Genomic DNA, 17,019 nt, shown 5'->3' with positions numbered 1-17,019 from the left:
CTCCAACCCTGTTCCTGGAGAGCTACCATTCTGTAGGGCTCTCCAACCCTAATCTAGCGCACCTGATTCTAATAATTGGCTGGTTGATAAGATGAATCAGGTTAGTTCCCCGCTGGCTTCATCCATCTGAGCAAAAGCCAAAATGTAACCGTCCCGTGCTCATTACAAACAGGGTAAATGAAGGACCTTGAATGACAGCACTATGGACAGCTCCTCTGTTCACCCGGAGACTTTGTGCCACTATTTTGATCTGCCGCTGACCACGTTTTAGCCTTCTTCTCCATTTACATTGTGTCATAGCCTACACTTGGATTAGCCTACACTGTAATTCATTAAACTGGACGGGATTATTTTACAGCACCAGCATTGCAATCCAATGCATGTAAGATTTATGCAATAAACTGAGATGTATTGCGGCACAGTAATTTTTTGGGGGGCTGTGCTACAGAATGCTATATCAGTCCGCCAATAAAGGACCAGTAAAAACCCAGTTCACTTCTTTTGTGAAAGTCTATTTTATTTTTTATTTTGGGGTGCACCTTCACCCTCAGCACCCCTACTTCCTGCGGCTATGACCTTATTTGGATAGTCCATCTGTAGATGCTCTACAGACTATCTACAGACTATCAGTAACATTTCAACTAACTATCTATTAACCCTAACCCTAGCTTTAACCCTAACCTTAACACTTACCCTAACCCTTATCATAAACCTAACCCTAATCGTAACCTTAGCAAGCAGTTGCTTATCAACAGATAGCTTGTTGATAGTATGAACATATATAGAGCATCTACAGATGGAAAATCCAGACTCGAGACTTGAAGGTTAAGACTTGAGACTTGCTTAGGACTTGCAAAATTATGACCTGGTCTCATCTCTGGTTCCCACAAATAAGGTTGAAACATCACCACAAAGTATGCAATAATAATATCGAAATGCAATGTTTTTTTATAGTTATGGATTTTATTTTATTTTCTAATCCCTGATTTGAATGTGAGTGGGTGGTCCTGGCACAGCTCTGCAGTGATATATAGCCCCCCACAGAATCATTGGCGGAGTGTGCTTGTAAAATATCTATTCATCAGGCGGAGAAGAAAGCAGTTTCTATGCCTGTGATTTGTGTCGGTATTTCAACACAAAAACAGGAGCCAGCAAGGCATGACTCAGAGGCACCAGCTGTTAGCCATGCCGGAGACATCACAGAGTGTTTGTCACCCAACGCAGAGATGACGACGTGTCGTCCGCCATGTGAAACAGAAGTGCGTCAGCAGTATTTCACATCCACTCTCTCCCATGGCACTTTATCCTCATTTGGCAGTTTTAGAGAGGAATATAAAACTGTTTATGGCCTTGGTTGTAAAAGTTGATGATGTTTATGTGCAAACACCCTTGCTTTTATTATTGAAAGCTGATTGCTGAGCTAGGTCAGTCGTAAAAAGCAGCATGTGTTTGGTAATTATGGAGAGTCTGACCACTTTGTGATGGTAAAGTTAATGAAATAAGTAAAAGGAAGAGATTTGTGGTGATTGACCCAACAATGTAGATGGGTGAGAGACTGCCTCAGAGGCCACATTATTTTAGTTTGCCTGAGAGACAGAATTACTGGATCATACTCAGTTGTTCTGACTGCACTGACTAACAAGCACCATGTTACTCTAAACATTCAGGGTTGCAGTTGTTTGGCTGCTTTTACATTTACATTTCAGTTTTTTAGTTTGGATGCATGCAATGCACAGCTATGTCACAATTGGTCGTGTTAGATTTTTACAAATTTTTAGTTCAGTGTGGTCAATGTCTTGTAAACTCTATACTTTGTACACTGTATGGCCAGTCATTTTGATAATAGGTGAAATTTTTTGGTTGCAGGTTTGTGTCTTTATGTATGTGCTCAGCCTTAACCCCCTGGAGTCGATGTCCGCACCCCCTGGAAATGTAATTAGCACAATAAAAAAATCCTGATATAAATCTCTCTGTTTATTTGCATGGGCTGCGTCTCAATCCACCACATCTACCAATGTCGGCCTTCCACATCTGCTTTGGAAGGTGGCCGAGCAAGAGCGGTGTTTGTCAGACCATGAGACATCTCGAAAATCGGTCTTCTCATGAAAACGTCTGTAGTTTGGCCTACAAGGCACAAGAACGCCCACATGCCTCACAATAATGGTCTGAAGGTAGCCAACCAGTTTTAAAAAAATAAGTATAAACACTACGAGTCAAAAGTTTGGACACACCTACTCATTCAAGGGTTTTTCTTTATTTTTTACTATTTTTTACATAGTAGAATAATAGTGAAGACATCAAAACTATGAAATAACACCTATAGAATCATGTAGCAACCAAAAAAGTGTTAAACAAATCAAAATATGTTTTATATTTCAGATTCTTCAAATAGCCACCCTTTGCCTTGATGACAGCTTTGCTCACTCTTGGTATTCTCTCAACCAGCATCATGAGTAGTCACCTGGAATGCATTTCAAGTAACAGGTGTGCCTTCTTAAAACTTAATTTGTGGAATTTCTTTCCACGTTTCCACGTTTGACCCAATCAGTTGTGTTGTGACAAGGTAGCAGAAGATAGGCCAATTTGGTAAAAGACCAAGTCCATATTATGGCAAGAACAGCTCAAATAAGCAAAGAGAAACAGCAATCCATCATTACTTTAAAACATGAAGGTCAGTCAATCCAGAACATTTTAAGAACTTTGAAAGGTTCTTCAAGTGTAGTTGCAAAAACCACCAAGCGTTATGATGAAACTGGCTCTCATGAGGACCTCCACATGTATGGAAGACCCAGAGCTACCTTTGCTACAGAGGATAAGTTAGAGTTACCAGCCTCAGAAATTGTTCAAGTCACAGACACATCTCAACATCAACTGTTCAGAGGGGACTGTGTGAATCAGGCCTTCATTGTCAAATTGCTGCAAAGAAACCACTACTAAAGGACACCAATAAGAAGAACAGACCTGCTTGGGCCAAGAAACACGAGCAATGGACATTAGACCGGTGGAAATGTGTCCTTTGATCTGGAGTCCTAATTTGAGATTTTTGGTTCCAATCGCGTGTCTTTGTGAGACGTAGTGTGGGTGAACGGATGATCTCCACATGTGTAGTTCCCACCGTAAAGCATGGAGGAGGAGGTGTTATGGTGTGGGGGTGCTATGCTGGTGACACTGTCTGTGATTTATTTAGAATGCACACTTAACCGGCATGGCTACCACAGAATTCTGCAGCGATACGCCATTCCATCTGGTTTGGGCTTAGTGGGACTATCATTTGTTTTTCAACAGGACAATGACCCAACACACCTCCAGGCTCTGTAAGGGCTATTTTACCAAGAAGGAGACTGATGGAGTGCTGCATCAGATGACCTGACCTCCACAATCCCCCGACCTCAACCCAATTGAGATGGTTTGGGATGAGTAGGATTGCAGAGTGAAGGAAAAGCAGCCAACAAGTGCTAAGCATATGTGGGAACTCCTTCAAGACTGTTGGAAAAGCATTCCGGGTGAAGCTGGTTGAGAGAATGCCAAGAGTGTGCAAAGCTGTGATCAAGGCAAAGGGTGGCTATTTTAAGAATCTCAAAAATAAAATATATTTTGATTTGTTTAACACTTTTTTGGTTACTACATGATTCCATATGTGTTATTTCATAGTTTTGATGTCTTCACTATTATTCTACAATGTAGAAAATAGTAAAAATAAAGAAAAACCCTTGAATGAGTAGGTGTGTCCAAACTTTTGACTTGTAGTTTAGTGCAAAAAGAAGGGGGTTAAATATGGCAAAAAAAATACTATAATTTCCTGATCTGCTTATATCTCTCAGATATAGGACAGACAATTTAAAACAAATATCCTTTTGATATATTTTTTGACTATGTGTTTTACATGTATGAATCTGTTATTCAATGTGTTTCTGTGGGCTAATAGCAGTAAGGCCAAATTCAATGCTTTTACATGTAAAGTATTGGTCCCATGTTTCATGAGCTGAAATAAAGATCCCAGAAATGTTCCATACGTACAAAAAGCTTATCTCTCTCAAATGTTGTGCACAAATTTGTTTACATCCCTGTTAGTGAGCATTTCTCCTTTGCCAAGATAATCCATCCACCTGACAGGTGTGGCATATAAAGAAGATGATTAAACAGCATGATCATTACACAGGTGCACCTTATGCTGGGGACAATAAAAGGCCATTCTAAAATGTGCAGTTTTGTCACACAACATAATGCCACAGATGTCTCAAGTTTTGAGGGAGCGTGCAATTGGCATGCTGACGGCAGGAATGTCCATCAGAGCTGTTGCGCCAGAGAATTGAATGTTAATTTCTCTACCAATGTCATTTTAGAGAATTTGGCAGTACGTCCTACTGGCCTCACAACCACAGACCACGTGTATGGCGTTGTGTGGGCGAGCGGTTTGCTGATCCATAGATTAGGGCCTAAATAATTTATTTAAATTGACTGATTTCCTTATATGAACTATAACTCAGTAAAATATTTTAAATGTGTATATGTATATTTTTGATACCTAAAAGGGTCCTAAAACTAAAACATCCAATGATGACACAAACAAAAAATATAAAAACGCTTTAAGCAAATCCCGATTCACACCAAATTCATAAAATGTTGCCTTTGGGCTTTAGTTTTTGCTCTGTAATCACTGAAACATAAAAACAAAACTGTCCTCAGTCTCTAGGTAGGCTATGATGCTGCAATGTAGTGAAATAGTTGCTCTGCTTGAAACCCTCTATTTATTTTCCACTCTCTCTTTACCTCTTTCCATCTCTTTCTCTCTAGCTCTGAGATTTCCTCCAGAATTGATCAGTGTATAAACATATGCAAGGCTGCCTTTGGGGGCATTGCAGTGAATAGGGTTGGGTGCCTGCCACAGAGAATAGCTCCAGTACTCTCTCTCTACGCCATTAGCAATGACAGCATGATCAGTGTTCATCAGTGTTCATGAATAAACCCAATAACAAACCTCAGAGAGACTCCTCCACTACATGTTCATTGAGAGAAGGACAAATGTATTTATAACACAGACCGGTGTGATGATAACCAGGCTGAGTGCAAATGACAAAACACTCTGCTGTCTGTAATACACTTTAACGTCAGGTCCAAAACACATTGAACACAATGGACTCAGACAGCAGAGTAATGCTGTAATGTCACACCACCATGCAGGCAACTTTTATTATTATTATCCCACATGGGTTGTGAAGAAGATTGTTGCTTTACAGGTTATGGTATACCTAGCTAGCTACAAAACACATATATTGTTTATTACTAGGAAACAAAACATGAAGCTTAAATAGGGCAGGTGTAATGTTCCATGCCCTGCTAAACAGATGGGCTTTCAAAAAAACTGCCTGCGGTAGCTACACGGCACATCATACAAATCCGTTTCTACAGGGGAATGACAGAGGAAGTCGAGGTCTGTAAAGATAATATATCAGTTAAAACTGATAGATTTTTCAGTTAAAGCTGTCAGCTGTGATGTGTAGTATGCAAGGAATGTACTGTACTTAAAGGTTTGATAACCTTAGTCCATTTTTACCCTGATAAGGCAATTCATCAGTCACTGACACAAAGTTCAAAAGACTGTACCCAACATCTGGAAATGACAAGACACAATGGCATACAGTGGGGGAAAAAAGTATTTAGTCAAATCAAATCAAATCAAATCAAATTTTATTGGTCACATGCGCCGAATACAACAGGTGCAGACATTGCAGTGAAATGCTTACTCACAGCCCTTAACCAACAGTGCATTTATTTTAAACAAAAAAAGTAAGAATAAAACAACAACAACAAAAAAGTGTTGAGAAAAAAAGAGCAGAAGTAAAATAAAGTGACAGTAGGGAGGCTATATATACAGTAAAATAAAGTGACAGTAGGGAGGCTATATATACAGGGGGGTACAGTTGCAGAGTCAATGTGCGGGGGCACCGGCTAGTTGAGGTAGTTGAGGTAATATGTACATGTGGGTAGAGTTAAAGTGACTATGCATAAATACTTAACAGAGTAGCAGCAGCGTAAAAAGGATGGAGTGGGGGGGCAGTGCAAATAGTCCGGGTAGCCATGATTAGCTGTTCAGGAGTCTTATGGCTTGGGGGTAGAAGCTGTTGAGAAGTCTTTTGGACCTAGACTTGGCACTCCGGTACCGCTTGCCGTGCGGTAGCAGAGAGAACAGTCTATGACTAGGGTGGCTGGAGTCTTTGACAATTTTGAGGGCCTTCCTCTGACACCGCCTGGTATAGAGGTCCTGGATGGCAGGGAGCTTTGCCCCAGTGATGTACTGGGCCGTACGCACTACCCTCTGTAGTGCCTTGCGGTCAGAGGCCAAGCAGTTGCCATACCAGGCGGTGATGCAACCAGTCAGGATGCTCTCGATGGTGCAGCTGTAGAATTTTTTGAGGATCTGAGGACCCATGCCAAATCTTTTTAGTCTCCTGAGGGGGAATAGGCTTTGTCGTGCCCTCTTCACGACTGTCTTGGTGTGTTTGGACCATGATAGTTCGTTGGTGATGTGGACACCAAGGAACTTGAAGCTCTCAACCTGTTCCACTACAGCCCCTGTCAGCCACCAATTGTGCAAGTTCTTCCACTTAAAAAGATGAGAGAGGCCTGTAATTTTCATCATAGGTACACGCCAACTATGACAGACAAAATGAGAAAAAATAATCCAGAAAATCACATTGTAGGATTTTTAATGAATTTATTTGCAAATTATGGTGGAAAATAAGTATTTGGTCAATAACAAAAGTTTCTCAATACTTTGTTATATACCCTTTGTTGGCAATGACACAGGTCAAACGTTTTCTGTAAGTCTTCACAAGGTTTTCACACACTGTTGCTGGTATTTTGGCCCATTCCTCCATGCAGATCTCCTCTAGAGCAGTGGGGCTGTCGCTGGGCAACACGGACTTTCAACTCCCTCCAAAGATTTTCTATAGGGTTGAGATCTGGAGACTGGCTAGGCCACTCCAGGACCTTGAAATGATTCTTACGAAGCCACTCCTTCGTTGTCCGGGCGGTGTGTTTGGGATCATTGTCATGCTGAAAGACCCAGCCATGTTTCATCTTCAATGCCCTTGCTGATGGAAGGAGGTTTTCACTCAAAATCTCACGATACATGGCCCCATTCATTCTTTCCTTTACACGGATCAGTCCTGGTCCCTTTGCAGAAAAACAGTCCCAAAGCATGATGTTTCCACCCCCATGCTTCACAGTAGGTATGGTGTTCTTTGGATGCAACTCAGCATTCTTTGTCCTCCAAACACGACGAGTTGAGTTTTTACCAAAAAGTTATATTTTGGTTTCATCTGACCATATGACATTCTCCCAATCCTCTTCTGGATCATCCAAATGCACTCTAGCAAACTTCAGACGGGCCTGGACATGTACTGGCTTAAGCAGGGGGACACGTCTGGCACTGCAGGATTTGAGTCCCTGGCGGCGTAGTGTGTTACTGATGGTAGGCTTTGTTACTTTGGTCCCAGCTCTCTGCAGGTCATTCACTAGGTCCCCCCGTGTGGTTCTGGGATTTTTGCTCACCGTTCTTGTGATAATTTTGACCCCACGGGGTGAGATCTTGCGTGGAGCCCCAGATCGAGTGGTCTTGTATGTCTTCCATTTCCTAATAATTGCTCCCACAGTTGATTTAATCAAACCAAGCTGCTTACCTATTGCAGATTCAGTCTTCCCAACCTGGTGCAGGTCTACAATATTGTTTCTGGTGTCCTTTGACAGCTCTTTGGTCGTGGCCATAGTGGAGTTTGGAGTGTGACTGTTTGAGGTTGTGGACAGGTGTCTTTTATACTGATAACAAGTTCAAACAGGTGCCATTAATACAGGTAATGAGTGGAGGACAGAGGAGCCTCTTAAAGAAGTTGTTACAGGTCTGTGAGAGCCAGAAATCTTGCTTGTTTGTAGGTGACCAAATACTTATTTTCCACCATAATTTGCAAATAAATTCATTAAAAATCCTACAATGTGATTTTCTGGAAAAAAAAATCTCATTTAGTCTGTCATAGTTGACGTGTACCTATGATGAAAATTACAGGCCTCTCTCATCTTTTTAAGTGGGAGAATTTGCACAATTGGTGGCTGACTAAATACTTTTTTCCCCCACTGTATCTGCATTAATGGCAATCCTATGTGATCACAGCGTTGTATAATAAGACAAGTCATTTCACACTACTAATTGTCTCGTCATGTCATTTTGGTACACCTACACAATCCTTTTGAGGGTTCATAGCCATTTGATGTTAGCCATTATATAGAACAGTGTGACAAATATCATCAACCTTTGCCACATATATGTTGCACACCATACAGAATACTGCAACATGCTAGGTTTCTTGTCCAGCAGAAATTCCAGCAGACTGGTATTTCGTTAAATTGTTTGTGGCGTTGGGTTTATTTTTCAAATAAGTAAAATGTTTGCCTCCATGCACACAGAGCTATAAAAAGTGTGCAAACTATTTTCTTTTGAAGGTCAAATAGTGAAATAAAAAAAGTCATTGATGAATGACTTAATTTAATTTTCATACCAAGGTCATCGAAACAGTCGTGAAAAAGTTGTTAGATTGATGGGTGATATAGCAGTTCATGGAGGTAATTGGGTTCATGCTGTAATGTGTTGTTTGTATGACACCCAAGCCTACACAGTCAGTGCCTACACATTGCTTTGTTTACAACTTTTTCAGCTCCAGCCTCAGTGTGTCTTCTCTAGAGCCAGACAGTATATGGCGCTTGTCTCTGGCACTGCATGCAATGTGTGTCTATAGAGAAGGATTGAGAGAGAAAGCATGAATGAAGACCCATAACAACATTACCTAATTACTATAATTAGCTTTACCGTTAAACAGATAATTAGAATGATTGATTCTTTACACTCGCAATGTATGTTTCTGATCATTCTCCTCTGACTGAATGATTGTTCTCTCTTTGCTCCACTAAGATCAGAAGCCGAGGCTGAGCCACCCAGCGAGCCAGCCAGCCAAACAGTCAGTGAAGAGGAGCTAAAGGAGGCAGAGAAAGGCTGATTACCTCCATAAAAGCTTTAATTGCTTTTGTCTCTTTATAAACATCTTCAATTAGCGTTGCATGTGTGTGCAGAGGGAAAATGGTGCAAAAGAGTAATTTCCACTGGAACACAAACACAATTTTCACTGCCTGGTATTGACAAAACCACAGCATAATTCATTGAAAATGGACCCGTAGCTGTGAAACTAGAATCAAAATGCTCTGTCAGTCAAGTAAAACCTTCAAGTTTTTTGACACACACACACACACACACCAGCCTAATTGTACATGCACAGCTCACCAGCATGCCTTGATGGGCAGAGCATGCCAGTGTATTACAAATAGATAGTAAGGGCCATCTGAATTTCATGTGATCCTTTCGAAGAGGTCACAGTTTCGACTGATGTGATGAAAAACACATTACTGTGGAGACCACTTGTATTTCAGATAGGCAATCGCATCTTCTCAAAGCAGAATGGGAGTAAGCCAGCATTTCTCAATCAAAACAGACATTGTTTGCAGTAGAAATGTGATGAGATACACTACATGACCAAAAGTATGTGGACACCTTCTCGTCTAACATCTCATTCCAAAATCATAGGCATTAATATGGAGTTGGTCCCCCCTTTGATGCTATAGCAGCCACCACTATTTTGGGAAGGCTTTCCACTAGATGTTGGAACATTGCTGTGGGGACTTGCTTCCATTCAGCCACAAGATCATTAGTGAGGTCGATCAGGCCTGGCTTGCAGTCGGCGTTCCAATTCATCCCAAAGGTGTTCGAGGGGGTTAAGTTCAGGGCTCTATGCAGGCAAGTCAAGTTCTTCCACACCTATCTCGACAAACCACTTCTATATGGACCTCGCTTTGTGCATGGGGGCATTGTCATGCTGAAACAGGAAAGGGCCTTCCCCAAACTGTTGCCACAAAGTTGGAAGCACAGAATCGTCTAGAATGTCATTGTATGCTGTAGCATAAAGATCTCTTCACTGGAACTAAGGGGCCTAGCCCGAACCATGAAAAATAGCCCCAGACCATTATTCTTCCTCCACCAAACTTCACAGTTGGCACTATACATTGGAGCAGGTAGTGTTTTCCTGGCATCCGCCAAACCCAGATTCGTCCATCAGACTGCCAGATGGTGAAGCGTGATTTCGCGGCTGAGTGTTGTTGCTTCTAGACGTTTCTACTTCACAATAACAGCACTTACAGTTGACCGGGACAGCTCTAGCAGGGCAGAAATTTGACGAACTGACTTGTTGGAAAGGTGGCATCCTATGACGGTGCGACGTTGAAAGTCACTGAGCTCTTCATTCATGTTTGTCTATGAAGATTGCATGGCTGTGTGCTCGATTGTATACACCTGTCAGCAATGGGTGTGGCTGAAATAGCCTAATCCACTAATTTGAAGGGGTGTCCACATACTTTTGTATATATAGTGTATGTAGGGATGGAGGGAGATAGTGAGGCCTATCTATGTAGGGATGGAGGGAGATAGGGAGGCCTATCTATGTAGGGATGGAGGGAGATAGTGAGGCCTATCTATGTAGGGATGGAGGGAGATAGGGAGGCCTATCTATGTAGGGATGGAGGGAGATAGTGAGGCCTATCTATGTAGGGATGGAGGGAGAGAGGGAGGCCTATCTATGTAGGGATGGAGGGAGATAGGGAGGCCTATCTATGTAGGGATGGAGGGAGATAGTGAGGCCTATCTATGTAGGGATGGAGGGAGAGAGGGAGGCTTATCTATGTAGCGATGGAGGGAGATAGGGAGGCTTATCTATGTAGCGATGGAGGGAGATAGGGAGGCCTATCTACAGTACATACATGACATGCATCCATACATGCATGATAAACTAAAATTCCATTCTTGTGGTGTATGCGTGTCGTGTTTTTGGAGGTGCAAAGTTTTGATAGAACACGAAGCCTTGTGGTTGAACTGATTCACGTTATTGACAATAAGGCTGATTAAAACTAGCATGCCTGTCCTCCTCGATTCCTAATCACCACACAATTAATTACAGAGATATAATTGAGGAGACGTAATCTAATTAGGCTGCACCCTGGGCTCGCACAATTAACATATTCTGAAGAACCCGCTCTCAGGACCAGTACATTTCACATATTCTAAAGAACCCGCTCTCAGGACCAATACATTTCACATATTCTAAAGAACCCGCTCTCAGGACCAATACATTTCACATATTCTAAAGAACCCGCTCTCAGGACCAATACATTTCACATATTCTAAAGAACCCGCTCTCAGGACCAATACATTTCACATATTCTAAAGAACCCACTATCAGGACCAATACAGTTCACATATTCTGAAGAACCCACTCTCAGGACCAATACATTTCACATACAGTACATGTATTTTGATGAACCCACTCTCAGAACCAATACGTTTCAAGAATCTGAGGCTGATGTTTTATTTTTAAGGAAAAACGTGAAAGAAAGGATAGTAGAAACCCCAATAGAAAGGCAAGAGCCCAAAAATGTCCTAATCTTTTTGTTCCACTTTACAGTAATTATGTTACACGCCAGACAGTTTCCTGTAGAGCCTGAGCACTTCCTGTATAGGTTGAGTACCTCCTGTAGAGCCTGAGTACTTCCTGTAGAGCCTGAATACTTCCTGTAGAGGTTGAGTCACACAGGCTGAGTCCCAAATGGCACCCTATTCTCTATAGTGCACTACTTTTGACCAGGGCCCATAGCCACAGCCTACAGACTAGTCCCTTTCATTACAATGCAGGCCTTGCCATGGCAGAACAGATATTATTGTAATGAGTGCTATTATCAACATAAAGACTGGACCAGACCTAAACCTGTGAACCCTGATGCCTATTGATGTAATGACAGCTCAGATAAGTATAGACTAGTCATTGATGGGGTGAGATTTGAGAGTGGACAGGGAGAGAAAATATCAAATACAAATATACCCTATATAGTGGACTATATTTAGTCAAAGTTATTGGGTGATATATGGGACGCAGACTCCCCTCTCTACCCATAGGTCACATTTCTCTCAGGGTTCGTCTATGAGATCTCTAGTGGTCTGTGTGTAGTGATCACGGATGTGATTATTACTGCAAATGAAGTGTGAAAATCAAAACAGCTGTAGGCTCATGGTGCTGTAATCAGCTTCTGCTGTGTAGATGTACATTCAGATGGCTCACATTACAGTACAGGTCCCCTGTCACATATCTTCTGTAGGTACCTTGTTACTGGTGAACCAAACCATTCTTCAGTTCTAAATAATCATTCAATATACAGTATGACAAAAACCTCAGCCCAAAAATATCTTGCATGCAGTATGGTTATATCAAGTGTCTAAAATAGATTTTTCTCTTTGTCTGCAAATGCAGTACCTTGTCAGGTCTGAAGACGGAAAAAGATGGGGGGGAGATTTAAAGCCACAATGCAGTCAATTCAGCTTTTCCTGTGTTTTGTATTATAATGTAAAACAGTTGATGAAACAAACAATATAAAAGTGTGAAGAAATTTGATCAGTGTTATTTCCTGATAGTTGCTGGTTGAAAATACTATCTACACAAGACCTTCTAATCAGCAAGATTTGCATGGGTGGAGTTTTGGTTTGTCTGGTGACATCACCAGATGGTATAAGTTAATATAGACCAATAACTAAAGCCGTGATTAAATTTTGCATTGAAATGTGGTTGTCGTCATCCGATCAAGATCATCCGATCACTATCTGATCGAGATTTGTTGCATTTACACATGGTAATAAAATGTGTCTCATCTGCCCACTGTGCCCGCATTGTGACCAGATTCCCTGGTCCCTCCCTGTATGCAAATTAATCAAACCTGCCTTGGACCTCCCCTTATGACACAAGCTGTATAAATCGACTGAAAACAGCACACTTTTATTGTAAATAGTTTTATGCTCTCATCATTACTGTGTACTTTTGTTATCCAACGATTTAAGACTGGGTGTAATAGGCTACCATCCCGATAACCTCAACCTGTCCATAGCCAGACAAATAAATATTCAGAGAATCTCTCCCATCCCTAAAAAAATTAATGCACAATATAACAAAAAAATACACTTAGGCCCTAATGCACACTAAAAACAGAAACAGGTTAAGTAACATAGTAGGCTACAAAGGCTGTGTTTACACAGGCAGCCCAATTCCGGTATTTTTTGCACTAATTGGTATTTTACCCAATCACATCAGATCTTTTCACATCAGCTCTTTTTGAGAGCTGATCTGATTGGTCAAAAGACCAATTAGTGAAAAAAATGGGGCTGCCTGTCTAAACATAGCCATATCCAAACAGGCATGGACAGAGTTGATCTTTACGCATGGATGTTTACATTCACTACCGTTCAAAAGTTTGGGGTCACTTGGAAATGTCCTTGTTTTCCATGAAAATATACATGAAATAAGTTTGAATAGGAAATATAGCAAAATGCATAGGAAATGTAGTCATTGACAAGATTAGAAATAATGATTTTTAATAGAAATACTGATTGTGTCCTTAAAACTTTGCTTTCGTCAAAGAATCCTCCATTTGCAGCAATTACAGCCTTGCAGACCTTTGGCATTCTAGTTGTCAATTTGTTGAGGTAATCTGAAGAGATTTCACCCCATGCTTCCTGAAGCACCTCCCAGAAGTTGGATTGGCTTGATGGGCACTTATTATGTACCATACGGTCAAGCTGCTCCCACAACAGCTCAATAGGGTTGAGCTCCAGTGACTGTGCTGGCCACTCCATTATAGACAGAATACCAGCTGACTGCTTCTTCCCTAAATAGTTCTTGCATAGTTTGGAGCTGTGCTTTGGGTCATTGTCCAGTTGTAGGAGGAAATAGGCTCCAATCAAGTGCAGGGTATGGCATGGCATTGCAAAATGTAGTGATAGCCTTCCTTCTTCAAGATCCATTTTACCCTGTACAAATCTCCCACTTTACCACCACCAAAGCACCCCCAGACCATCACATTTCCTCCACCATGCTTGACAGATGGCATCAAGCACTCCTCCAGCATCTTTTCATTTGGTCTGCGTCTCACAAATGTTCTTCTTTGTGATCCGAACACCTCAAACTTCGATTCGTCTGTCCATAACACTTTTTTCCAATCTTCCTCTGTCCAGTGTCTGTGTTATTTTGCCCATCTTAATCTTTTCTTTTTATTGGCCAGTCTGAGATATGGCTTTTTCTTTGCAACTCTGCCTTTATGCATAAGTTTAGACATCTTCTGCACTTTATTAATAGCTGGAAAATGCTTGAAGATGACAGAATATAATATAATATAGCTATAAAATGTACTTCTGATATCTCCAGGAGTGATAAGTATGTATTTTGTCATAATCTGTTGTTTTCCAGTACTATCTTTTTGCTATCTAGGGCCATCTACTTTATTTATTATTTTCCATTTTACTAGCTCTGACTTTTCTGATAGCTACTTCAATGACGAAAAATGTACTTACTATGATTGTGATATGTGCTTGTCCCAACTAGCTATCTTAAGATGAATGCACCAACTGTAAATCGGTCTGTATAATAGCATCTGCTAAATGACTGAAATATAAATGTAAAATAATACAATTGAAAAAGATTGCATTATAATATCACTGTTTTATTTTCATATCTGATACAGAAACTGAAATAGACTATTCACCACCTGCCCACTGTTCCATCTAAAGGTACAGGTGGAACATTAGGCCTACAAATTATACCTTGCCCTACACTTGTCATGCTCTAATCTCTTCTGCTGCAACTGTCCTATGCATCCCCAATACATTTGTAGTTCTGTTTAAATTCTGCTAATACAGTCCTTTATCTTTCTGTAGCCTACAATGCCCATTTTATTCAGAGCTGGACGCAGTATTGGACTATGGCATCCGACCACAGTGCCAATAGGCACTTTGTTTCTAATGAAGACCATGATCTAAATTCTGGAGGAAAGTATCGTTGTCCATAATTACTTACTACCCCAACTGGCCGGTGTGATTTTTTTTGAAAGGGCGGGACAACCGTGACATAGGCCAAATGTATATGGTTTCGTTGTCAGGATTAGTTTACACTTCAAGGATATCCGTACAAGATGCGTCTTCGACTACCTCCAGAAGTGGTCAGGAAGATCTAATCACAATCAGATCACAATGCATATTTTTATTGTCTACACCTGTCGACAAATGTGGGCACAATGTGAATGTGGACAAAATCAGGACAACAGGCACGTGTTAGAACCAAGTATAAATGGGGCTAAAGAGAGTTACAAACCTCTGCTAATCACTCCCCCCTTCCCACTCAGACCACTTCCAGATAGCCCTGGAAATTGTTGCTTGAGAAATATTGTTTTGCTAAAAATATTTTTGACTATTTAAATGGAAAACTAGTGCAGCAAGGATCTTAATTGTTACCCAGAAATTATTGTATATTGAGCTAAAGACAGCTGCATTGGGCCTTTACGTAACCATCAAAGGTGGTAGGTTGGTATGCACATCTGCTTGCATTTGACTGGTATACCATCCTCAGACTCATCCAGATAATGACAAATGTTTGTCAACATGCATAGGTTACACTATAGTTTCAGGATAAAAATGAAAAGTATCCCAGTCTTTTGTATGAGGCTCTCTGCCAATTGCTTCCTCTATACTCACTTAATTTATTCCACTCTCCCACTCATTATTTTACGCTATGTTTGTGCCTCAGACAGCTGGTGTTCCTGTGGATGCAAGACAACATTTTCCCTGTGATATTTACCATTCTCCCACACGTTCTCATTCACAAGCAATAATACTGCCTGACAGACATACCCCCCTAACACCCCCCAATCCTTCCTTTAACCAAGCACCTCAAACCATTCACAATATCTCACCATGATAGATGGGAGGCCAGAGTATGCGAGGAGAACCACAGGCACTTTAAGTTTTTCTTCTCTACTTTGTTTTGTTTGGTGAAATTGAGTAGTATTACAAAGCTGAGATAGCTAGGATTTAGAGATACAGTGTATACATACAGTATTAAAGTCACTGAAATGATCAACTGTCACTAACTGTGACAACATAACTGCCTCGGTATTCATTATTGTGGAAACAAAACAGAGTCGCATGATTTGCCTTTTCTACTAATCATGATACGCACATTGATCAAGGTGTAATCATCTAATCAGAAGAGACAGCAATTATGTTCCCAGAGTCTGAGCTATTTTCTCATTAGATCAGCACAAGTCAACAGATCACAGGAACCCAAAGACCACTAATTAATGTAGGGCTGCATTCGCAGAATGATGATTGCAATGAAAAAAACTACTTAATAAAATGGTAATTGTTATGGTGAGGAACATTTGTAGTGTATTATGTATTGTTAGTATGGTTTCACTACTTCATGACGGCCTGTATTCATCTGTATCCATTACAGATTTGTAAGTACAAACCAATTGTGAGTTTTGGCATATTATAAACATATTATTTGCTGTTGGGTATGAAGAGTATTCCTGTCTCATGTGGAGTAAAGTAGACCCCTGCAATCTTTTGAGCATAACGAGACTTACAGTATTAATAAAAAAATTTACATTTTACATTTTAGTCATTTAGCAGACGCTCTTATCCAGAGCGACTTACAGTTAGTGCATACATTTTTTCATAATTTTTTTCAACCAATTAAGGGAGAGGATTACCTCGCTGTATTTTACATCTGGATTCTGTCACTGGCATTATCCATCCCTTCTGTAGAGATGGTGCCATTGAGGGCTTCCGCCATTTTAAAGTAGTCAACCGGGTGGGGATTCCTATACTGTAGGTTGGGAGCGATCATCCAATGAGCAGTTCATTGTCTTCTTCTTCAAATTGGTTTGCCTAGTTTGTAAATGGCTTTAAGGTATATGACCGGAATCTAGTGGCCACAATAAGTGAATGACACACAAGATTTGGTTCAAGACTTCAGCACTGCAGGTGGCGTTAAGTCACAAATATTAGCTTTACTCTCTGATGGGCTAGGTGGAGTTTTGTTGTGCCTTATT

This window comes from Coregonus lavaretus, assembly GCF_964263955.1.
Source record: "Coregonus lavaretus genome assembly, chromosome: 27".
Lineage (NCBI taxonomy): Eukaryota > Metazoa > Chordata > Actinopteri > Salmoniformes > Salmonidae > Coregonus > Coregonus lavaretus.
The sequence above is the reverse complement of the archived record's forward strand: the minus strand, read 5'-3'. Positions refer to the sequence as shown.